Source organism: Mustela nivalis (assembly GCF_964662115.1).
Source record: "Mustela nivalis genome assembly, chromosome: 9".
In the NCBI taxonomy this organism is placed as follows: Eukaryota; Metazoa; Chordata; class Mammalia; order Carnivora; family Mustelidae; genus Mustela; species Mustela nivalis.
In genome coordinates, this window is record NC_139028.1 from 29,660,006 (window position 1) to 29,686,338 (window position 26,333).

Sequence of the window (26,333 nt, forward strand, 5' to 3'; positions counted from 1 at the left end):
ATATAATAGGAGCATTTTGTCAGACTATTTAAACTCATTAAACAGGTAATTTTTAATGGCTGCATAGGAGCTATTTCATTATAGTACAATAACGTGTTTTATTTAGTCCTGATAATTTTGAGAAGTAGGAAAAAAATGGCTATTGTTGAAATATTTAGGGAGTTTCCAGAGTATGTGAGAAGTATGGGAATTCAACTCCCCTGCATTCCATAATTCACTGACTGCCTACCACGTGCAAGGTCATCTGTTAATTCTGGGGCCACAAGGATGAATAAATACATATCTTGTCCTCAAAAGAGAGTCCACCAGTAATAATAAGAACTGCCTTGTTTTGTAGAGCAATTTGTGGTTAGACTAACTTCTCCTACATATCATTCATTTGATCTTCATGAAGGCTAAGACGTAGGTGGTGTTCGTGATGCCCATTTTACAGGTGAGGCTGCCAAGGTTTAATGACCTGCGGATAGTTACCAGGCAACTCAACGGCAGAATCTGTCTTCTCCCCAGGTGCAAATTTTTTCTATATGACTTGCTGCTTCAGAGCCCTGTGCTCTTTTCTCTCCCCAGCAGGGTCCCCAGTCCTGCTTTTCATGTGCTTTTCATTGTCTGCTGCTAATGGGTTTCTGTGCGGTGGAATAGTCTTCTGCTTCCTTTGGTTTGCCTTCACCACCATCCTCACGGTGTCCTCAGGATGTTGCTCTTGTGAGAATTAATAGCGCAAGGACCCTGTAACAATAGCTCGTGAAATGGCTGAAAAAAGAGGCGGAGGATGTCAAAGGAAATCTTTCGGGGAAGGAGGGACGGAGAGAAGAAGGACAGGACAATGGAAGGGAAGAAAAGAAATGTGGGAGACTAGGAGGCCAAGTGTGCAAAATAAAAACATCAAGGAAGACGGAGAAGGGAGGGGCTTGATTCGCGGTGGGGCAGGGAAAGGTAGCTGAATTAAAGAGATAATGAGAAAGGAAACGAGGACTCCTTGAAGCCACCTCAGCATTCGGAGCCTTGGGTTATTTTGTTGTTATATTTTAATGCGCTTTGGCTCTTTTTCTTTTTCTCTCTCCCTGCATTAGTGGTACCATTCAGATAGGAAAGAAAAAAAAAATAGGAAAATGGTAATAGTCAATTTAGGAGGAAAAAAGAAACCACACACAGGGAAAAAAATCACTAGACGCCAGCACAAAGATGCACTCACCTTTTCCTACGGGTCTCTCTGCCAGCTGGTACAGAGCTGACACAGCTCTCCTCAAACAGCAAGAGAGGGGCCAAATGGGAGGAGTGAGGAAGGGAGCAGAAATGGGGATGTCAGAGTATAGCGGGGGTGGGAAGGTAGCCCAAGGGACTGAAAAGGTACAGTTGCAGATTGTCATGAATGTCTGACTGCCTTCTCCTCAAGAAGCAGTGCTTCAGAGTTCAGAGTTAGCAGAAGAAAAGTCAGGGAGACAGAATGCCCATGGACAGATGTACCCAGGATAGATTTCCTGTCTGCATTCTTGGTGGTTATCACTGACTTTTCCTACCTTACTGACTTTGTTATTAGTTTCCTTTCCTTTTTGTCTCCACTAAGAAACTTTCATTGCCTGCTTAGCAATTTTATTTATCCCCATACCAAAGAGGGCTTATGATGTGTCTGATGTTAAGTCTGGCTCTTCAGAGTACATGGACAGAAAGTAGTACAGAATTTCTAGTTTTATCTTTAAATCTTATTATATTTTATAGACATACAATACTATTGATCCTATTAAGTATATTATCAGTGTATGCATTTTATGATGATGATGATGATGATGGTAGTGTATATTAGGGGGTTTTTAGAATATTCTAGGAACTGTTCTAAGCCAGCTACAAGCATTATTGTATTCACTTTTCACAATGATCGTATGAGGTAGGTAACACTGTCATCATCATTTTATAAGTGCATAAATGCAGTCCTAAAAATGGTAACTTCTTAGTTATCAAGTAAGATTTGAAGCCATTAGGTGAGCAGAATAGTAACATGATTTAATATATTTTATTTTATTATTTTTTTAAAGATTTTTAAAATTTATTTAACACACACACACACACACACACACACACACACAGATCACAAGCAGGCAGAGGGGCAGGCAGAGAGAGAAGGAGAATAAGGCGCCCCGCCGAACAGAGAGCCAGATGCGGGGCTCTATCCCAGGACTCTTGAGATCATGAACTGAGCCAAAGGCAGAGGCTTAACCCATTGAGCCACCTAGGCGCCCTGACATGATTTAATATATTTTAAAAGGATCTATTTTGTTGCTATCTAGACAGTAGAGAATGGAAACAGTAACCAAAGGCTGTTTAGGAGGTGAGAAATAGTGATGGCTTGAACCACAGTGAGAACAGGAGGTTGATAAGAAGTCATCAAATTCTCAAAGGTTTGATGGTAAATAGAATAAAAGTTCTGTTGCATTCGCTGTGGGGTATGAGAGAAGGAAAGAAATCATGGATGAAAACATGGTTTTGGCCTCAACAAATAAAAGATGAGTTGTCTTTAACTAAAAATGGGAACAGTTGAGGGAGGAGTGGCTTTGAAGAGAAAGATAAAGATGTCAGTTTGGGACATGTTAAGTTTGAGATGTCTGTTAGGCAGCCAATATTTGGAGTTAAAGGGAGATGTCAGGGTTGGATATATAAATTTGGCAGTCATCTACATGAACATGACATTTAAAGCCCTCATGCAGTTGGGATCACCGAGGGAATGAACGTAGGCAGAGAATGGAGAGGACTAAGGCTCCAGCCCAGGGACACTCAATGTTTAAAAATCAGGGAACTGAGGAGGAACCAGAGAAAGGGACCAAAAAGGATCTACCAGCGAGGTAAAAAGGTAATCAAAAATGCTGTTGGAGTACTGGAAGTCAGTGAAGAGAGGGCATCCAGGAGGAAGTGATCAAGGCTAGCCAATGCTGATACATCAAACGAAATAAGGACTGGAAATTCAAAATGGTGTAACCTCAGGTTGTTCTCTGTTGACCTCGGTAAGAGCAGTTTTATTGGAGATGGGTGGAGGTGTGAGAGCCAGACTGGAAAATGTTCAAAACAGCATATAAGGAAAGAAATCGAAGACAGTGAGTAGAGACAACACTTGCAGGGAATTTTGTTTATGAGGGAATCAAAAAAAAAAAATGGGAGGGGAGCAGAAAGTTGAAGAAGATGGGGGTGTACTTTTAAAAGAATTTTTTTTTTTTAAATGTGAAATAATATAGTATGCTTGGATGTTCATGGGAATGGTTAAGTAGTCAAGAGGAAATAAGGGATGTTGAATGAGAGAGAAGAGAATTTCTGTAGTAATATTCATGAGGGGGGGGAAGTTGATGAGATCTGGTACCCAGATTTAGGTGCTGGTTTGGGCTAGTCGTAAACTCTGTTCATCAATGATTAGCATAAGGGAAGTCAGAATAAGGGCTCTGATGTGAGCGACAATAGAAGGTATGAAGAGTTAACTTATTTCTGTTGATTATTTTTCATTTTCTATATTTGACACTAATTATTTTATGGGATGAAATATAATGAAGTAAAGAAGCATGAAAATCCTTCTCTTTTGAGTCAGATGCATTTGGATTTTTTTTCCCCCAATGGTAAACATATGTAGTTGACATACTGTGTTTCCTTTCACTGCATGCCACTAACTTCTTATAGGACCCAAGTGTGAAGCCTGTGGATTTGACTGCATCACAGGAAGACCCCATTAAGCTTCTGCTACAAAATGCTCTCATGGCAAAGGGACTTCAGGGTCCAGGCATAGCATTCTCTTGGGCCTTGAGCTCTTTTTTGGTTTTGGGTTGAATTGGGCATTTCACGTTTGGGATTCCTGTGGATTTTACAATGGTGAGTGTGAAGCACAGCTTAAACAAAGATGTAAAAGGCTGTAGGGAAAAGGAAAAACTGAGAACCCAAATGCTTTGCAAGGAGACACTGCTGGGAGCAGCTGTTACTGCATTTTTAAGTGCCACTTATTTTAATTGAGGGGCAATAGGATAATAATACTGTTCAATAATGGTGCATCTTTGTGTGGGACCCTTGGAGACCTCCCCATGCATGATGTAATGTGTCCCCACACCTCCAAGGCAAAGAGCCAGGTATAGCTGCCTTATTTTTGCAAAACAAATGAAACTGGGTCACGGACTGAGCATGCTTTTCCCAAGAATATTCTGAGAAAACTATTCCTCTGGACCCCAGAAGTAGCAGTTCAAATAAGAGTGATCACGTAGTGGGTGACACTCAAGATAAGATAGATCAGAAGTAGTTAGGAGAACAGTCAGCAATGCAAGTAGATTTATTTCCAGGTAATTAGGTTAAAAGGGCAGAGAAATGTCAGACATCAGGGCAAGCAAAAGTTCTGAAACATACAAAGAACGAGGAACTCAAACCAAGAATCCAATATAGAAACATTGACCAAGGGATTTTAGGAATGTAAGAGACCTTTGAGATGACCGGGTTAGGTCAAGTTCATTCCCTTTCCAACTCTATGAAGTCTGTTTCTGAAGCAAAGATTTCCCCCAACTATGATCTCTTTGGATATATTCTGTCAAGATAGGAGCCAATTGGGATTCAGGTAGACAAATTGAAGTAGGTAAGTGCATGGATGTACTCTGGGAGGGCGTGAAGACAGACAATTAGGTACATACATCCTAAAAGTCTTCTTGGTCCAGCAGTGCAAAACAGAGCTCTTCCCTGACAAGGTGAATTCAGGACTATATCAATGGCAAAATGATTTCCTGTCTGAATTACTCTAGACCAGTGCTTCTCAAATGGTAATCTGCATATGAATCACCTGGGAATCTTGTTAAAATGCGGATTCTGATTCAATGGGTCCGCAGTGGATTCCGGATCCTGCATTTAAAAAACAAAAAACAAAACAAAAAAAACTTTCTTTTCTTTCCTTTTTAAAATTGACGTGCAATTGACATATAATTCTGCATTTCTTCCAAGCATACAAGCGACACTGAGTTGTGGGTTTGCAGACAGGCACTTTGAGAGGGGAAAGGAGAGCCAATTTCCCGGTCTCCATTTTCATGTTAACTGCATTTACTCCCTCACTGATTGTTTGGTTGTGTATTCTCTTCCCTGGAGGAGAATTCATTTGCATGAGGTATTTTTAGCTAAGAGGGTCCTCTTGATGCAGCCTAAGTAGCAACGTTTCTCTTTTCAGAGGGATGGGATGGCTGGCAGCAAGCATCATTGTGAGTCTGGAGCCATTAACTAGCTGCCACCTACTGATTGCACGACCTTGCATGACCTCATGCATCTTTCTGGGTGGGTCACCATCTTTCTGGGCCTCAGGTTCCTCATTGTGAGAACAAGATGGATAGTCTCTGCCCCATTTACTTTTACAGAGTTGGAAGTGATCATGTTAGATAATGGATGTGAAACTACTTCACAAAGTCAAAATGTGTTTTATAAAGAGAGTAAGTAGGCTTCCCATCCTGTCTTTTATACCCAGTATCCAAAGTTTAAGTCCCTTCTTGAGTGAAAGCACTTGATGAATTTCTAATGTGTGATACAGATGTTCTGCATAATGGTTATCACTGTGTTCTGGATGCTTCCTATTTCCTGAATTTGACTCATTCCTGCTTTCGCAGATGAGATGCTAAAGCTTCCAGTCCTCTTCTCCGCCATCTCTGGGCTTTTCTGTGGTGGCCAGATTCCAGTCCATCTGGACCCAGATCCCACAAGCAGGTAAGGATTATGATTGTGATGAATTATAATTATTCCTCCAGCTACTGGTTTTGAATCCTAAGAGCAGCTAGACGTTTTAGGTAAACTATATGCTTGTCTCTAACTATCCCTAAATAATAAACATCATTCCCATTTCCCAGATGAGGCAACAGAGGCTTCAGAGACTTTAACTCACTAATCAACACCACACAGCTGATCTCCACGCCCATAGAATTTCAAGTCTTAGTCTGATTCCAAAGCAAGCCTCGATTTCATCATGACAGACAATCTTGTCCAAGGATTTTCACAGTAGAATCTGGTGATGAGCCTAAACCCAAAACCCTGATCCTGACAGCCCTCTGGGAAGGGAGTGAGAGAGCTTTCGAAAGAAGGTGAGCAAATGGTGTGATGACAAGTGCCATCTTTGAAGCCATCACCTCCATGGGACAAGGGCTGCCTCTGGCAATCAGAACCATGTTGTGGCTTTTTCCAAAGGGAAAGGTTGTCGGTAGCTAAGGAGCACGTTATCTCTCCTAAGACGCTGAGTCCAGCTAAGACAGAGTCCAGCTGTTCCTTACAAAGTCAGTGGGAGCTACTGATAGTAGGTAAGGGAGAGGTGACCTCTACTCCAGTCCTGAAAAGACAGCGACTGGAGAACAACCCAAGAGGAAGAGTTTAGGGAAATGCCTACCATTCTGAGTCCCTATGGAAGGCCAGGGCGGTCAGTGTTACTCGGGGCATTCATCTTTCCAACCGTGGTTTTCATCCTTGTCATGATATCTGTATCTGCGAGTCACATTGCATTTGTCTTACTCTGGCAGACTTACTTTGTGGGATGCGTTTTCCTCAGAATAATTCTCAGAAGTGTTATTTCTATGATTTATTGCCTTTTGGTATTTATCTCCCTCTCCCAGTTTTACCTTTTCTTCTCTCATTGTTTAACATTTTAGAATGTTACTTTCTATATGGCCCAAATTTGTCTCCTTTTCCTATTTATTTCAACATTTGTCTTGTTCTCCCGACACGTTTCCTTCTTAGAATTTATCTTTCTTATTTTAAAAAATATGTCTCAGACTATGATCTTTCTCTTTTCCCTACGTGGTCTTCATTTATTTCGTATTTTACCTCTCGTCTGTGGTTTGCCCCTAGCCAGAAGCTTGGGCTCTCTGCAGGGGTGTTCTCTCGGCCGGGGAAGGCCTGGCTGTTCCCAGCAGACCTGTTTTTGGTGCAAGCTGCCTTGCCTTTCCTTGTGCCTCCATTTTTCAGTCCATACAAATGGGGGCTCTTGAAAGCCCAAGAGAGAAACCGTGATCCCTGCTTTGTCTCAGAATAGCTTTGAGAGTTGGCACGAATGAATACGTAGTTTGAAGACGGTTAAAGGGACCTTCTTGCTAAGGATACGGTCCAGTTTTCATTTTCCTTATCAGCTTTTGAGGGCTGGTCTATTTCAGTCATGTCTCTATCTATAATTTCCTTTTTGATAGATTTAGATGGCTACTGGGTCCTCAACTGTGACTACAGTTATAGTATCAGCATTTCTGTAGCTTTTAATGAATACTCAAATTTACGTGCCAGAATCACCATTTTATCAAACATGATGATAATGCCAATTATGGACAATAACATTTGAATAGCTACATTTATAGCTTACTGTGCATTTCATAGGCCTTCTCTCCATGATGCTCCCACAAACACTTCAGTTACGATTATTATCCCTTTCACAAGGGAAAAACTGAGACTCAAGGAGATACAGTAACAGCTAGTGACTGGCGGAGATACAAGCTAAACTGATTTCTTCAAATTTCTAGTTTTAGGCTTTTTCGCAGAATCTTCTTAAATTCACATTTATTTTGATCTGTGGTGTTGGATATCATTTTTTATTTTATTTTATTTTTAAGATTTTATTTCTTTATTTGACAGAGAGAGAGAGATCACAAGCAGACAGAGAGGCAGGCAGAGAGAGAGGGAGAAGCAGGCTCCCCCTGAGCAAAGATCCCCCTCATAGGGCTCGATCCCAGGACCCTGGGATCATGACCTGAGCTGAAGGCAGAGACTTTGCCCACTGAGCCACCCAGTGCCCCGGATATCACTTTTTAAATTGCGTTTCACTCCTGTACATTCTTTTATGGACTTCCTTGTCTGATTTCACTTAGCAGAATCTTCTTTCTTCTACCTGTCCCCAGTCAGACCCTTTCCGTCTATCCCAGTTACTTCCTCTGATCGACGGGACTAGCAAAGATACTGGGATGGGTGGACTGTAGCTGTTCTTGCCTCCTAATATCATTTATTCTGATTTCTTTTTATAGTCTCCACTGGGGAAAGTACTCCCACCTTTCCTGATCATCTAGGGTTTTCTCTGATGGCTGGCTGTAGAAAAGTTTCCAAGAGGGAGAAGATTAATAAAACATCTCATGCTAAAAGTGGACTTGTTCCCTGCTCACAGTGGCTAGATTATAAAAGTGCAGCCTGACTCTGTGGTGATGGTGACTGCTCAGACCGGGCCTCCCTTTTGCTCTACGCCTTTAAAATTTCTCTGAGCTGGGACCTGAGCTTCCGGAGGGATTGGTACTCTACTTGAGACCCCGCTGCTGTTTAATAAATATCAAACTGCTGTCCTCATATCCCCGAGCAGTTGAAAAGGTCTGCGTGCTGTGATCAGACCGTTCAATCATGGGTATGTTTTTAACACTTGACCTTACTCCAGGGACAGCTGTGAGGGGAGTTCTGTCATCGTGCCAACAGGGACAGTGATGTTCAAACTCTTAGCACATCTGCTTAAATCTCTTGTCATCTCACAGTGCAGCCTGCCTGTGACTGTTTCAGAGCCGCTTCTGTTTTCTCAGTCATGCCATGGCAGGCTCCCACCTACACTGGAGCTCCGATGGTGGGTACCCCCCGTGTAGCCCACGGTGCTCACCCACTCCATCTCCAGCCTCCCTGATGCGAATCTGGACTAATTTGCAGAAGAGCCTTGACAAACCTTTCCCTTCTTCTTCCCTCTCTTGCACTCTTTCTCGGGGCCCCTTTCTTTCCCCTGCCCCTGCTCCCTTTTTCTAAGAGAGGGAAGGCAGTACTGTTAGGGTCCGTGATCAAAGGAACGAGAAGGTCAAACAAAACTTTATTTCGCGCCAAGCATCAAGAATCAAACAAACCGGTCAGGGCTATCTCTTACGAAAAGGCAAGGACGATGATCCCGACAAGGTCACTCCCAAGAAGGCCGCTCCGGAGGAGGCTGCTCTAGATGAGGCTGCTCCGCAGATGAGGCCGCTCCATGATCGGAGCCGCTCCCAAGAAGAGGCCACTCCCAAGATGAGGCCGCTGCTCCATGAGGTTGCTCCCCAGACAGGGCCGCTCCCAAGAAGAGGCCATTCTGGACAAGACCGCTTCCCGGACGAGGACGCTCCCGACGACGAAGAGGTAACGATGACAGCGACGATGACAAGGAGGACAACCCGGATGGCACAGACTCTGCTCCTCATGGTGCCACTCTGACAAGGCTGCCACCCAGAGGAAGCCACTGCTGCGGACAAGGCTCGGGGTGGCGAGGCATTTTGCGGCAAGCCTGCTGGCGGCTAGGGGCCGTTGGCATCTCAGGGCCACTGGCGTCTCGGGACCGCTGGCATCCAGCGGCTGCAGGCGTCAGGACCGCTGACCGCTGGACTGCTGGTGTCTCAGCACCGCTGATGTCTAGGGGCTGCAGGCATGGGGACCGCTGACCACTGGACCGCTGGTGTCTCGGGACCGCTGACCGCTGACCACTGGGCCGCTGGACCACTGGTATCTTGGGACCGCTGACCGCTGGGCCGCTGGACCACTGGGGTCTCAGGACCGCTGGCCTCTAGGGGCTGCAGGTGTCAGGACTGCTGACCACTGGACCACTGGTGTCTCAGGACTACTGGCGTCTAGGGGCTGCAGGCCTCGGGACTGCTGACCACTGGACCGCTGGCGTCTCGGGACCGTCATCAGTGCAACTGCCGGGTGGCTGCAGCTCCGGGCTGCTGAAGGCGGGACCGCTGGAAGCTGAAAGCGGCTGGAGGCTGCAGGCAGCGGTTCGGGGGCCACCAGAGGCAGGATCGCCGGAGGAGGGGCCGCAGGCGGCTGGAAGCTGCAGGCGGCGGCTCTGGGCCACCAGAGGCTGGAGACTGCCGGTGCAGGGACTGCCGTGGTGGGACCGCTCACGGCGGTTATAGCTCTTACAAGAGCTGTTACAGCTCCTCCATTGATTCTTCCACTCCTGTGGACTCTTCCGCTCCCACCGACTCTTCCTTCTGCTCCCATCACAGCTCTCCTCTTACCCTGCTAGCCTCACACAGCAACCTTTATGCATTTGGTTGAGCCCCACCCCTATACAGGTGGCCAATTGGATCTCAATTCACCCTAGTGGATATACACATGCTGCACCGATTGGACATCTCCACCTGGCCGCCCCACCCCTACATCCGGGGTCCACAAGCAGGTTCCTCTGGGAGGGGCAGGCCCTTACAGGTAGGAAGAAAGTGTTTCAAACAAATAAAAACATAACCACATTTAATATACTTTTCTTTACACCTAGGAAGACTTTCTTCTCTAAATTTATCTTCCAAAGATATTGTTCTGCTCTCTTGCTTCAGGAGCTGGTGCCATATATCTCACCTACTATCATCTGTCATCTTGGTTGACTCACTATCCATCTCCAAATCTAATTCAGAATCGTCCCTTAGGTTCACAGAAGCTTTATCCCCCGACTCCCCCAAGAAGTACTCTGTATAGTATTTGTCTTGAGGCAGAAATGCCTTGAAGGCCCAACTCCCTTCTTTCTTCACTCCTTCCTCTCCTTTTTATTTTTTTTTTAATTCCACTTATACCCTGAGCATTTCCAAATCTTAGGAATCCAATTTGATACTGAATACAACAATGTTTTGCAAGCTCTTGAGTGTTGTGTATATAGAACTATCAAGGGTTATTATATTCCGGATATTTTGATCCAACAGTCCTTATTCCTTTTAACAACCTGGCTTCTTGGGCAAATGTTAAGAAAAAGTCAGAGGATAGCCGCATTCCCGCAGTCACCCAGATAGGATTAGTTGTCATCAAGCTAGGTTACAGGTCATAGCTGTGTCTTCATGAAAACTTCGCAGAGCTGTTTTCTAAGAATGTTAGGGTGACAGCATGCAAAACAAAGACTGACTCATAAAATGTTCTGAACCATCAGTTTTTCTCCCAGTCTGCCAATATCACCTTTCCAATTGCCTGCTTCACGCCATGAGTCAGAGGACATGTACTCTTTTTTTTTTTTAATTCAGTATTTGATAGAGACGAATATATCTTCTTTTTTTTGCAGACATTAATTGTGTCAGAGCCTAGATGAAATGGTATATTACAGGCCTATGATAGAGCATCATTTGGCTCTTAAACTGGTTGTGGAACAATGGGATGCAAGTGGGAGAATTCTTGGATTTGATTTGTGGATCTTGAAAGAATTAGGCTTACTTGACTTAGAAGACAAGTTCCTCCTGAGAGCAGAGAAGCAGACACATCAATATGTTTGATTGTCCCGCCACAGGGACAAGAGCACGGAACATCCTCAGTTGACATTGAGGAGAAAAGAAAAGGGGAGTGCAGAAGTTAAAAAACAAAAACAAAAACAGAATCTAACAAAAATGTATATTTAAACAATGAGCAGCACTACAAGTAAATTTCTCTAGTCTAACTGCTATTCCTTCTTCAGAACCATGGGGTAATTTCCAGTCATTTAGGATTCCTTATTTGAACATTAGACTATTTATTTTGAATTTATGATCGCGTAAAGGTAGTTGCTGTATTATTATCATTTCCAACCCTACGACGTTATTGAATTCTTACCATTTGCTTAGTTCTATTATTTCAGGTCTGGTTATGTATAAAGAAATATAAGGCATAGTTTTTGCTGCCATATTTCTTCCCACTAGCATTGAGGAGACCAGAGCTAAAGGAATTACAAGGCAGGTTAAACTAAGTGGCAAAGAGAGCTTAGCTGCAAAGGTATATTGGAAACAGTGGTCTAGGAAAGCTAATGGATATAGAGTTTGAAAAGCCTGGCATTGCTGGACAGAATATAAGGGAAATGGCCCTTTAGCTTGGGCCAGAATACTTGTGAACACATGATATACTTAGGGCCTAAGGGATCGTTCATTTGGGTGGAGCACAGCACAGTATTTGGGTAATGGGTGAGTGAGAAATTATGTTAGTGAGGCTGGATTGGGTCAGCTTGTTGGGTATTGTAAATATCGATCTCAGTCACTGGGGGTTTATCATGTAAGACAAATAGTTTTTACATTAGGTAGTAGCTCTGCCTGGCTCTGGGGAGGTAAACTCAACAGGACGTGGGCCCTCACTTCGTGAAGCTTACAGGCTGGTGGTATACAGAGAAGAAGACAGTTAAACCAACAACACCATTAAATAATATATCGTTTAAAGTATGATACATTTGTTAAGCTACACACTCACGAGGTAATTCCTGTTTTCCAGACATGGGTTAGTGTGAGCGCATGAGATCCGAGCTCTTTCTCAATCCCACAGGCATGGTAGGCACTGAGGGACACCTGCGTATTTCAGGACAGGAGAATAACTGTGTAAATCAAAGTCTTCAGTTGCCTGCTGAGAACTAGTAATTTTAAAAAAGAATATTTGAATAATGATGACACAGAATGCACAATATTTGAAAACCTCTCTCTCACCGAAATAGGTTAAGAAGTTGCTCCTGATTTCCTGATTTTTCATCACCCCATCTATGATGTGACTGGACCCCAGTGTGGGCCCTTTGACTCATCCAGTCTACTCTGGATGCTTCTAGATTACCCTCCCCCACTGAAATAAGCTGAGTCCTCCCCAGACATACCTGTCTGCTTCCCTTAGATTCTGTTGCTTTCATTCATTTACTTAACATGGTATTTTCTTCATACATGGTATCAAGGAAATTTTCAGTCCTGTCCATGTTGGAAGAAGGACACATTCTTTTTGTTTTCTGTTGGAATCCACGCCCCCCTCCCCAGTTTTACTGAGAAATTGTTGATGTCCGTCACTGAATGAGTTTAAGGCAAAGAGCATGATGGTTTAATTTACATATATAGTGGAATAAGTACCATAATAGGTGGAGTTAATATCCATCATCTCATTGAGGTACAATAAAAAAAAAAAAATTCTCTTTGTGTTAAGAACTCTTAGGATCCACTCTGTTAACACCTTGCTATATTTCCTACAGTCAGGATGTTGTCCCTGCCTTCCCCGGTACTAATTTGTATCTTTTGACCACATACCTTCAGTTCCCCTTTCCCTTCCTTCTCCTTTTGGTAACCATAAATCTGATCCCTTTCCTAAGAGTTTTCTTTGTTGTCTGTTTTTTAGATTCCACATATAAGTGAGATCACAGTAGTTGTCTTTCTCTTTCTGACTTACTTTGCTTAGCATAATGCCTTCAAGGTCCATCTATGTTGTCACGCATGGAAAGACTGCCTCCCTTTTATGGCTGAAGACTACTCTATTGTATCTACAGACCACAGATTCCTTATCCATTCATGCCTCAGTGGACACTTTGGTTACTTCCATGTCTTGGCTTTTGGAAATAATGGTGCCATGTTCATGGGGGTACAGATGTTTTTTTGAGTTAGTGTTTTCATTTCCTTTGGATAGATTCCCAGAAGTGGAATTGCTGGATTACATGATTGTTCTATTTTTAATTTTTTGAGGACACTCCATACTGTTTCCCATCATGTTTGCACCAGTTCTCATTCCCAGCAACAGGACACAGGATTCCCTTTCCTGTACACCCATGCCAGCATTTGTTATCCCTTGTCTTCTTGATGATGGCTATTCTCAGGGGAACGTAAATCACATTCTTAACCAATGGAGTTCACATTTAAAGTCTGGGCAAAGTTGCTGGGTGCATGTGCTCAAGGCTGCTGCAGTGAGAACCAAATGGGATGGAAGGTACATCATGAGTGAAAGTGGCCATTGTTGTTGTTGTTTTAAGATTTTATTTATTTATTTGACATATATAGAGAGATCACAAGTAGGCAGAGAGGCAGGCAGAGACAAAGGGGGAAGCAGGCTCTCTGCCAAGCAGAGAGCCTGATGCGGGGCTCACAATCCCAGGATCCTGAGACATGACCTGAGCCCAAGGCAGAGGCTTAACCCTCTGAGCCACCCAGGTGCCCCTGAAAGTGGCCTTTGAATCCAAGGAGGAGGCTGAAATGATAAATCTGTTGGGAGATTGGTAACTGGGTCCCCAGGCGAGATCAGAGTAGGTGTCTGTCGGCACATCTGCAGTGCCGTGAGGGTCAGAGTATGAATAGGAGGAGGCGCTAGAGAGGTGACTTGATGGCTTTATAAACAGAGACAGCTTTCTAAAGGACAGCTGTGGCCTCCCTCAAGTCAGGAGATGGGGCTTTTCTGAAGACTGTGTGATCTTGGGCACTTGTGATCTGATCTCTCTGTGCTTTTGTATTTGCAAAATGGAGGTTAGGCTGCCTCCCCCACAGACATAAATGAAGTTTTCTAGCACACAGTAGGTATTAAAATAAATAAACGTCCTCAAGCAATCCTATATGGCTCTTCTTTGCACATTTGAGAAGCTTCTGGCACACTCAGCAGGCTGGTGAGAGTTTCACTGAAAATCCCCGGAGAGGCTCAGAAGCTCATAAGGGCCCATTCTGCTCACGGCCATTGCTGGTATGTTTCAACTAGTTGGGCACAGGTTCCTGTTCCGAGTGTCTTCTGTGCTTTCAAGACTCTCCTTTTATATTTCTTTCTTAAACTTTTCACCCTCATTAAATTAAGCTCCAGTTTTTGGCGAAACCCTATTCCTGGGGGAATTCTTAAAAAGTCCCACGTTGAGTTAAAATAAAATATTTCTTCTGCAAGTGCTATGGTAGCCGATCTCATCTGTACTGAAAGACCTGGAGTCCACACAGCCTTACACGCCCTAGGATGCTTCGGTTTGATATTCGAAATTATCCTTTTACTGAAAACACCGGGGAGGCTAGATTGTAACTAGTAGGTTCTTTTAAATTTGCTTTACTTCTTGGATAGAAGCAGCTCATTATAAATCCATCCTTTATCGTGTATTTGAAGGCAAGAGGGGAAGATCATGCTTCCCAAACCAAAGCCTGTCCTTTCCTTTCCGTCATTTGAGTTTTCTGATGTTCTGCAGCTTGTGCCTGCCAGATTTGAGAGAAAAGGCTGTCTCTTAAAGGCACAGAACTATTAGGATAACAATGTCACAAGCCTCCTAATCTCTCTCTTTTTGGTTTGTCTTCTTTCCCCTCCTAGTAACCATGATTAAACCATTGTATTGGCCAAGTGTATCTTTTGCTATTTATTGTATTTTTGGAACACCCACACATCTTGTGGCAAGCGGACATTACCAATGAATTGTTACTATAACAATGTGTTACTGGGTCATAAGGCCAGTGGCAATTTATACAACTGCTAAGAATTTCCAGGGAACTTGAAACTAGTTATCTTCATAGTGCATTGGAGCAATGTTGGGTTAGAGGATGGATATCTACACTGGGGAACTTCTCTTCCTACCAACTCCTTTATTCCCTGCTGGTGAGATACCTTGTGTCAGCTTGAATCTAAATTACCTCTGGTCTCTTCTAGGACTCCAGCAGTATGTTCCTGGAGCCTTAAATATAGCATGGGTTGACGACACAGAGCTAAATTTATTCATTTATATATTTATTCATTGATGCACTCAAAATTTCCCTAAAACCAGCATTTGCCTGACTCAGTGCTGAGGATACACAAAGAACAGATATTTTATTCTAATAGGAAAATGAAACTGAATTCCAATGTAATGTGGAAAATGGGGAGACAATTAAAAATGTTCTTAGAAAGCACTGAATGCAGTGCAGTATCTTAGAAGTGAGCTGTAGTCAGGGGAAAAATATTTTCATACAGAAGATGACTTCTGGACTGTGTTTTGAGGGATGAGCAGGAGTTTAGGATATAGCTTAGAGGTAATTTGTGATTGAGATACCTGACAGCCAGGATCAGGTGGCCAGCCTAGGGTATAATAGCATGAAGATTCCCAGTGGGGATATAAATCACATGGGGATCTTATTAAAATGTAGATTCTGATTCTGTGGGTCTTATATGGGGCCTGAAAGTCTGTCATTCTAATAAATTGCTGCTTAAAGACCCATTCTTTCATCTTATATATATGAAGTCTTTTTCTTTCTTTCTCTTTTTTTAACTTAAAAAAATTGATATAATTTCAGATTTACATGGAAGTTGCAAAAATGGTACAAAGAACACTGTATACTTTTACCCAAATAAAAATGCAAAAATTTTGCCTTACTTCCTTTCTCATCACATGTTTATAACATCATATACTTCTGAACTATATGGATGTAAGCCGGGGACATTGTACCCGTCTACCTCTAAATTCTTCAATACATGTCTATTTCCTAAAAATAAGGGTTTGTTTTTTTTTTAATATTTATCAAAATCAGGAAACTTAAGGTTGGTCAATATTATTATCTAAAACAGATAGTTTTAAAAAAATTTTAATTGTTTCAATAATGTCCTTTTCAGAGATAGTCCCCCTTGGTCCAGGATACAATGTGAGACCACACATTGTGTTGGTGGTTGTGTCTCCTGAGTTTCATGTAATCTGGAACTGTTGCTCTGCTGTGTTTGTCTTCCTTGAGCTTGACAATTTCGAGTAGTACAGGCCAGTTATCTTGTAGAATGCCCCTCAATTTGAGATTGGCTGATATTCCATAATTAGATTCAGGTTATGTGTTTTTGGCAAGAATACCACAGAGGCGATATTGTGTCCCACACCATGTTTTGAATAGCAAACATCTAGTGAATGCAGGCCCAGACACCAAGGCTGGCTTCCAACAGCTCAAACAAGGATGGCGTCCCTGCCAGGAGCACGTGCTACCTAGCACTTTGCTTGGTGGTTCCTGGAGGTTGTAGATGTGCTGTGGTTTGGATTCACTTTGAAACTTTGGACACCAGATCTTATGTTAAACCAGTCCTGTCCACGTCTAGACTGGCCTTTGTGATTTGCCTTCCAGCTACGTGTTCCCTTCTCCGATAACTCACATCTAGTTTCTTTTCATGTCATCTGCAGTCCTGGTGGTTAGATCCTGTCTGTATCTCTCACCCTATCTGGAAAGCCTGGGCTTGGCCATCTAGGATGTTATTAGGGTGGGAACTGCCAAGGAGATTGACCCTATACCAGATGGGCTGGGCTACTCGAATGTCTCCCTATGGTCGCATTGCTCTTGTCTATAGTTCTTTTCTCCTGTTGTTCTTTCTACCTAGAATGCCCTTCCTCTCATCCCCCTTCTCTGTAAAGCCCTCCCTTTCTCCACATCACTCACAAGTAATTGACAAGCACACTGAAGTTTGAGAAGTTCTGTATAGCGACCAAGATCAAAAAGTCTAGTCCTGATGAAGACTCTAGTGTTGGTAGATCAGGCTGCTGGACAGGGGGAGGCAGAAGCTGGGCAGTAGTAGTGTGTAAGGGGTTAAAAACAAAGTCCCCCCATGCTCTACCAATTGAATCCAATAGTTCCTGGCTGTTGGACCTGGACAAGAGACTTAACTTCTCTGAGCTTCTGTTTCTTCATAAGTAAAAAGAGAATCACACTACTACCTGCCTTACAGGGCTTTCAAGGAGAATGGATGAGATGATGCAGGTGGTCTGATTTCATAAATGTTGTTAGAATGGGAGTTGTAGAAACTCTGATTTAGGGGACTTGCATGGCCTCTGCCTGGGGATAGGATCAGTCTTATAGGCTAGGGTTGGGCTGAACCGGCCAATGGTGGCAAAGTGACCCCAGATCAAGGGGGATTCAGGTCCCGGGGAGGACACCAATCCTTACAAAATGGTCAAAGCCTCATTTGCAAGGTGGTCAAAGCCGGACCTCAGACATGGCAGGACACAAGCCCTTTGCATGGCTTGCCATCCTTGGGGGCGGTGTTTTGGACCAGAAATGTGGGGACAACAAAAGCAATATCTCACCTTGATTTTCATGAGAACCATGGATAACTGTGTCAGCCTGTTGCGAATGCAAACTCTCCGCAGTGCCTTGAGAGAAGTGCAAAGGAAAACAATTCTGATCAAAGCCCAGATTCCTTTGTCACCGGCGTTTTCTCTTCAACGCACCCAAAGGCATTTTGTAAAGTAGCAGCAGCTTCCGAGAGGAAGATGTGTTAATAGGATACAGTTTGGGTGTCATCAGCTCATTCCCAGAGTGGGTTTCGCATCGACACAGACATCAAAATGGAGAGTCGAGATGAATTCACTCACATGTTGGCACTTGATGGAGACAAGAAGAAAATCAAATGTTTTAGTGGCCTGGACACTACAACTCTTGACGTGAACATTTTTAGCTCCATTTTGTTCTCTCAGACTAATGGGGTTATAAAATCATTCTGCAAGAATAACACCATTAGTGGATACAGTTCTGTTCTGCCTTGAAGCTCAAAAGGGTACCAATTAGCAGATATTTACGGAGTATCTACTTACTGTGTGCCAACACTGTGCTAGGCACGACAGGGGACTGAATATTTGCATAAAACACGTCCCTGGCTGACAGTAACAGCAGTAGTAGCTACCACTGGTGGGTTACCCGTGTGAAGTTATTTCATATGTTTCTCTCATCTCACCCCGAGTAGACAGTGCTAATCCTCAACTTACGAATGAGAAAGCAGAGGCCCAGAGAAGTAAAATGACATACCCAACATTGGACAACCAAGAGCTGGGCTAGTATTCCCTTAAAACTTATTTGCTTCCTCACGATACCATGCTGCCTTGGAAAAAGCAGATATTGTACCTATTAAAGGAGGACGAAGGATTTAAAATAGTGGATGAGACATGTAAAAGCCAAAGAACATTAACCTTTCACTTAGGAGTTATCGCACTGAACATATGGAGAAACTAAGGGTGATAAAAGGGTTCAATGAATGAAGGGAAGTTATTCTGGAAAGGAGAGGACCTAGGTGCTTCCATGGCCAGCATGGCCTTATTCAGATTAACCCCTGGCACTGCCATAGCTGCTTTGCAGGGCAATTGCCTACTTTCTGGATGTCTGTGTTCTGCACAGATGGTGCCTGGAGTATTTCGTGTGACTTCCCTCAGCTCCAGCTTGGAGGAGGCCGGCATCATCACTCATTCTAGGTGACCCACCTCCTGCCAGGGTTCCTTGAGGTGCTGGAAGCAAAGCAGCTAAACATTGCCAGAGGAAGACCGTCTGTATCCCTGCAGAGTGGATGGAAACCCTCTGAGGATGGGAAGCAGACCCCTGGAAGATTGATGTGCGCCCTCCTCCCCCGCACAGAGAGGAACAGCTACCCTGCCCCTCTCCCTCCTCTCTTCACCTGGAGAAGTGCAGCTTGGCTATTTGGGGTGGCATTGAAGGAGTGTGTCTGGTCTGATTCAGTGGGGGCAAGGCTCTGAGATGGAGCGTCTCCGTCCAGAAAGGACGAGAGAGGCATTTCGAGAAGGCGAGGTGGACACATACTGCTGTCCCATGAATTTATCACTGAGCATCTTGTCCCCATCCCCTAGAAGAATAAAGAGAAGAAAAACAGCTGAACACCAGGGAAAAGGAGTTAATCTGTGTCCAGAGCATTTCAAAATAATAAAATCAGAGCAGGCTCCCTGGATACCATCCATTTCCATTTCACACTCTCAGAGCCTGAAGACAGACCGATGAGTTTGGCTGGCAGAACTCTGTCTCTCTCTGGCTGGCTACTTAACTTACGTCTTCCTCCTGGCTGGTGGGAAGAAGTCTGAGGGGACTGGAAGGGTATCTCAGGGAAACAGCATGCCAGGAGTCTACATTCTTCCTCTGGCATCATGCAAAACCACTCAGGACGCTTCAGTCTCCCACCCCCGTCAGTTTTGATCTCACCCTTCCAGGTGGGCTAGAAGGACACCGTCTCCAAGGGCACCGCCATGTAGAGTTCCTTGTGATCATTCCTGTGAGTCATGACACACAGACTGTCAAGGGGAAGCATGACTTGTGTGCAAGAATCTTGAGCCCCTCTGAGACACGGCTTCCCCTGGGACCCAGGGCAGCCTGAAGTCCCAAAGTCTGCCCCTCCTTGCTGCACTCAGGTTCTCTGATCTTCTGGGTCAGTGATCACCTTGGTGTTTCACAGCATCCAGCCAACTTTGATTCCACAACCCAAGGAGAAATGGAATAATATGAAAAAAAAATGACATCCAAATCCTCCTTCATCAAAGCATTTGAAAGGACCTGACAGGCAGTCATTATGCTCCAAATTTATTACTACAACAGAACATGGGTCATACTAATGAAGTAGGCATCGGCAGGGACACACTGCACTGTTTATGGAAATACAGCTCTGTGCTGTGAGGCCAGGAGAGTATGCAGGGGGCTGAGTGTAGCGAGGACGATTCTAGTAGCTTTAGAGTTTGCTACTGTCCTATCAACATCATCATCATCATCATCATCATCATCACCAGGCCCAGAGATATAGCAGTAAGACTGGTCTTGGGGGAAGGACCCTGCTTCCAGATTTTGGGGAGTGCCAGTCCTTCAAGCATGCTTTGCCCTCAGCAGCTGTGATCTCTCTCTCTCTGGTTTCCAAAGGCACCTCCTGTGCATTTAATAGAGGGATAGAGGTAGCACTCATATAATTACCGATAATTGAGGGACTCCCACGGTCCAAGATGGACACCTTTGTTTTATTTCATCCTCATACTCTTTCCACCATTCTGATTTTGCAGGACACATTTCAAGCACATAGGTGTGAAATAATTTATACTCAGAGTCACAGCACGTGCAGCTAGACATAATTGAGTGCCAGCCTATCTAACTTCAAAACTTATACATTCTATCCCCCTCCCCCAGGGAACAACTGCCATTCAAGAGGCAGTTTGGGGACCCTTCCAGTAAGTGACTGGAAGAGTTCCTGTGAAAACCTCCTGTCTCCTACTTAGACTGTAGGCTGGGACTGGAAATCCTGTCTTTAAGATCCCCTACATGCTGGATTTCTTTCTGTGTGAACAACAGGGTTAATTAATTAATTAATTAAACAATTAACCAAATGTTTATTGAATACCTACTATTTGCCAAGCCCTGTGCTGTGTGCTAGCAAGATCATGTAAAAGAAGACAAATGAAGTTTTATTCTAGTTAAAAAAAATTACTAAGGCAGTAAAAATGTGGACTCAAAATAAATAATTACAGCTTATAAATAGAGCTACTTGAAAAAATAAAACAGGGTACTGTGATAAAAATAACAGGAATGGGGGAAACATCTTTGACTTCTATGCTTGCAGAGCTAAGTCAAAGACTGTAGCACAAGATGCAGGGAGCTGTTGCTATACATGGGAAAGAGATAGTAGGCAGAAGACACAGCATGTGCAAAGGGCCTGAGGTGGGAATGGGCTTGTAATGTTTAAGCTATAAAAGAAGGCCTGAGAGCGGCACCTGGGTGGCTCAGTGGGATAAGCCGCTGCCTTCGGCTCAGGTCATGATCTCGGGGTCCCGGGATCGAGTTCCGCATCGGGCTCTCTATTCAGCAGGGAGCCTGCTTCCTCCTCTCTCTCTCTCTGCCTGCCTCTCTGCTTACTTGTGATCTCTCTCTGTCAAATAAATAAATAAAATCTTAAAAAAAAAAAAAAAAAAAAAAGAAGGCCTGAGAGTTGGTCAGAGAAAGCCAGGAGAGTTGTGCACTCCACTAGAAGAAGGCATAGAGCAGGTGGGACATTGTTGTCTGTGCTATGGGGTCTGGAATTAGTTGTACTAAGTGAAGTAGTAGGCAATTAAAGGGTCTCCAGCAGGAGAGTGATATGAGCTGAGTTACTGTTTATAATTATATTTTTATTGGAAAACATGTCCATGGTCCTACTTCAAAAGGTAAGTTTTTTACGGTAAAATTATTTCCTTCAGTTCCCCTAACGAGTGGGCTATCCTTCTGAATATATTTTACACATATCTATATATATCTATATCTATCTATCTATCTATCTATCTATCTATAATAAACACACGTGCATAGCATTCTGTAGTTTGCCCCCCCCCACACACTTTATAACATATCTTGGAGATCATTATAGATCGGTACATATAGAACCATGTCATTCATTCATTCATTCATTCATCTATCTATCTATCTATTTAATTTTATTTAAAACCATTCAATTAACATAGCATGTTTTATTAGTTTCAGAGATAGAGTTTAGTGATTCATCAGTTACATAGAACACCCAGTGCTCATTCTATCAAGTGCCCTCCTGAACGCCCATCATCCAGTATACTTTTAATACCTTTGGGTATAGCACAGTGGTTAAGAACAGACTGGAGCCAGACCGTCTGAGTCTAAGCTCTCTGTATGACCTTGGGCAGCTTACTTAACCTTAACCTTGGCTGACTCATCTAATCAGCTGATACAGTGAGAGTACCCACATTGTAGGACTATTACCAGGATTAAGTGAGTTAATACATGTAAAACATCCAGAAGAGTTAGTGTGTATATGTGTGTGTGTGTGTGTATGTTTATATGCATATGTAGTTAGGGATATACCTTCCCTCTGTTGATGGTCATTTAGGTCATTTCCAGTGTTTGCTCTGATAAATGGGACAATGTATATCCCTGTCTGTATGTCATTTCACTCATGGGTTAATATCGGTATAATAAATATGCAGGAATAAAACAGTTCGGTCAAGGAGAGATATCTTTGTAATTTTGATAGATATTGTCAAATTCCCCTTCACAGATTTTTCAATTTACAATTTCACCGACAATGTATATCATCAAACTTTTTGATATTTGCCAACTAGATAGGTAAATAATAAGAGTTTCTGATTCTAATTTAGTTTCTATTTTCCTTAATTTGATTGAGACTGCGCATCCATTTTTATATTAAGGGTTATTGCATTTCTTTTTTGTAAACTCTCTGCTCAGGTTCTTTGCCCATTTCCTTTTGTATTGTTAATCTTTTCCTATTCAACTGTATTAGCATAGTGGGTGTGGATAGGGGTTCTAGAGGAAACTGGTTGGAATGGCCTTCTGCCTCTTACTGGTTATGTGATTTGGGGCAGGTTAATTAATTTTTCTGTGCCTCAGTTTCTTCTAGCCAGCACAGTGTCTATGTTCCATGATTGTTGTCATCTAAGTGGATTATAAAAGGCTGTGTAGACAAATGGATAGTGATCAGACGATATATAAAAATAGAATACCCCTTCTTCAGTGATTGGTTCAGGAAATCAAACCACAACCTCTATAGCAATCAGCCCCTGATGGTCAAGAATAATCAATACTTGCCAGCTTCCCTGATTTTTGCCCACACTTCCAACAGAGGACCAAGGGGAGAAAACCAAAGGTGCTCCCCTCAATGGTCACAGAAGGTACCCTACTTTTGATTAGCCTACTTCTGATTAGCCTCTCTTCAGCTTACCCACACCAACAACCTCCAATTGGGGACACTCATAGCCTTCCCTCCTGTCCTCTACAAAACTGTCCCACTCCTCTGGCTGCAGCTGAGTCTTTGCCAAATGCAGGGGATGGTGACTGACTCCCTTGTCATGGTAAGCTCTGAATGAATTGCTTTCCCTCATTTGGGGAGGTCTTCATTTGTTTCCATGACTAGTGTATGCGAAATGCTCAGAATAGAGTTTGGTATATGGTAAACATAGTACATAATCAATACGACTGGTTGTCCTCCTCTGTTTGTGTGTGATACATGCTGTGATGGATACTTTTTCCTGGCTCGTCTCTCTCTCTCTAGAATGCAAGCTCCATGAAGGCAGGGAGATAGTGCCACTAAAACATTTGAAAACATTCCACAGAGCCTAAAATGATGCTTTACACAGAGTGTGAACATGTGGCTTGAGCGCTGAGCGAATCACACCTGAATCTGTAGGCTCAGAGGAGGGTAACTGTTCTGCACTTTAAAACTTTAAGCCCAGACATGAACCACAGGGGGAGTTAGTGTCAGGGTCCTGGGTCCGTGGCACCACTTACTTGGGAGTAGGGACGTACAGTAGATGCAAAGAGTTGGTAGGGTGCAAGGAATTGTGAATCGAGCTGTGTGAACTCTGACTTCTGGCAGATAAAAATTGTCTTTAATTTCCTCCCATGTCCACCGAAGGCAGTATAACTACACAAGGGTATTGCCAAAAATGGATGAGATATTTAACAGAAAAGCTCTTCACAGGTCAGTAGGCCATGGTCTTTGTTTGGTTAATATTCGTTTACTCATCTCTATTGATATGATGCTCTTTACTTAACACTTGCTATCTATGAATTCAAGCGAGGTGGACAGGACCTGAATTGTCATTCCCATTCAGCAGGTTCTAAGCCAAGCAGGCAGTTGCTTAAGGGCAGGAGGCTAGCTAGCTTCTGCAGATGGAGTCAAGTGTTAAACTCAGTCTTTTGGTACTAAATTCTATGTTCAGTCCATTAAACTATGCTGCTTCTTAGTTTCTCTTTGCATATTTGTACAAGAATAAAAAAGATGAAAGTCTACTGGACCCCCAAGACCCCTCCTGGAGAAATCTAAGGGTCAGTGTGCCAGGAGCTATATGTCCCTGCATCTCTGATGTCACTTCCACCGGGTCAAGATCACTGGAGTAGGAAGAGGTCTGTGGAGCCCATCTGTGCCCACTCTTCCCTCCTTGCCCATTTGATTCATTTTGCACTCGTTCCTGCTATTTCCCCCCCAGGCCCTTGGCCACTGCAAGAAACAGCAGCTGTGGGCATCTAGTTCATGTCACTAATTAAATGGAATTTATGCTTCATATTTGGAAATGGATACCTTCTTGCCAAGGCACAACCGCTATCCGAAATCAAGCTATTGAGCTCACTGGGCTTCAAAAGACCCTTCTTTGGCCACACACCCCTCATTCCATTCTGGCCAGCACTTATTGATCATGTGCTATGTGCCAAAGATAAAAAGACTAGACTAGAAAGTCTCTGTAAAATCACTCCCCATAAATGTTTCTTGAGTGTCCACAAAGTGTAAGGCCACGTGCTGTGTTTGTATATGGAAGGCATAGCAGAAATGACTAAGGAAGTGCAGAATGCAGAGAGAAAGGTGCCCTGAACCAGACAGAGCCCAGTGCAAAGTAAGACAATGAGCTATGGCAATGCAAGAGGGGGAGGGCAAGTCAAGGAATGATAGATCCTTATTCTCCATGCATGTTTTACAAATTTTAGTAGAAATGCTGCCCACACCATTTTAATGAACCCCCCAATTGTACTGCTTCTGCCTGCTCCTGAGCCTCCAAGGACCATTCAGGAGGGGACAATGAGCCATAGAGAGTTCAGATATTCTGAAATCCCACCACCCTCTTCTCTTGCCATCACACCCTACACTTGTGCCAGACCTTGGGTTATTTTATTTTATTTTTTTAAATTTCTCTCCCCTTCTCTAGTTGTTCTGCCTGAAGCATATGGGAGTCACACATAGGAGCCCTTGATCATATGCAACTATGTGTCTCCTCATTAGAATGCAAACTGGTGGGATCGATGCAGTTCTTTAGGGCCTGCACACTCTGCAAAAAGAATCACCACGTTTACTTGGCCTGTGGGTTGAGAGAGGAACTTGGGGATCCCCCCTCTCTCTCTCGCCATCCTCAGTGGGTGTAGTGCTGCTCCGTGCTGTCTGCTTTTGTTAATATCTACAGGGTTTTAAATAGATTCCTGCGGGAATAACGCCTTTTAAAAGGAAGTTGAAAGCACTTGATTCAGCTGGGACTCAGTGTGCATCAAAGGTCTGTGTCCGTTCGGTGGGGGTGGGGGGTGTCCTTTTAGTTCTGCTCTGGTCAGAATTCACCACAGATGTCCTTTCGCTAAGTGCTTATTAAAAGCCTCATTTTGAAAGACAGAGGGGAAAAGAATATAAAGAAGAAATGAGTCTGAAAGATTTCTTCAGAAGTTACATAATTCTAAAATTACAGCAGCGCTTTCCTAAAATTATGGGAACATAAGAACAAGGGAGGAGGTGAGCTAGGTATATTATGTATTTGTCAGGGTTCTCCAGAGAACCAGAACAAGAATCAATAAGATATCTATCTATCTATCTATTCTCTATCCATCACTTAATTTATTATGAGGAGTTGACTCCCACAATTGTGCAGGTGATAGGGTCTTACAATTTTCCATTTGTAAGCCAGAGATCGAGGAAAACTGTACTTCCAGTCCAAATCTGAAGACCCGAGAACGTACAGAACCAATGCTGTAAACCCCAGGCCAAGCGCAGCAGAAGATGAGATGAGATGTTTCATCTCAAGCAGTGAGAAAGTAAGAAAATGGAGTGGACTCCTTCCTTAACTTCTTGTTCTCTTCAAATCCTTCAGGTATTGGAGGATGCCCACCCCCTACACTGAGGAAGACCATCTGCTTCACTGAGTGCACCACTTCAAATGTTAACTTATGCCAAAGCATCCTCATAGACACACCCAGAAACCATATTGAATCTGGACACCCTGTGGCTCAGTTAAGTTGACACATGAAATTAACTATCACAGTAATTATCATAGTTCTTAATACTATCTCTGAAGGAGAAGAACTTGGTTAAAACCCTATTTCTTGGGGCTCCTAGCTTTGGACTTCCAGTAGGACAATCGTCATCTCTGAGCCTCAATTCTGCGATCCATCAGATGAAGATCGTAACTGCAGTCACTACAGAGGTTTACTGAGTGGATT

At 43.4% G+C, this 26,333-nt stretch overlaps 1 long non-coding RNA gene across 1 annotated transcript; it reads left to right on the forward strand.

Moving 5' to 3' along the window:
- Positions 1-380: 380 nt before the first annotated feature.
- LOC309840533 lies at positions 381-26,105 on the forward strand. Its single transcript, XR_014298652.1, has 3 exons — positions 381-433; positions 5,598-5,694; positions 25,985-26,105. It is a non-coding gene; the product is annotated as an uncharacterized lncRNA (long non-coding RNA).
- The last annotated feature ends 228 nt before the right edge of the window (positions 26,106-26,333 follow it).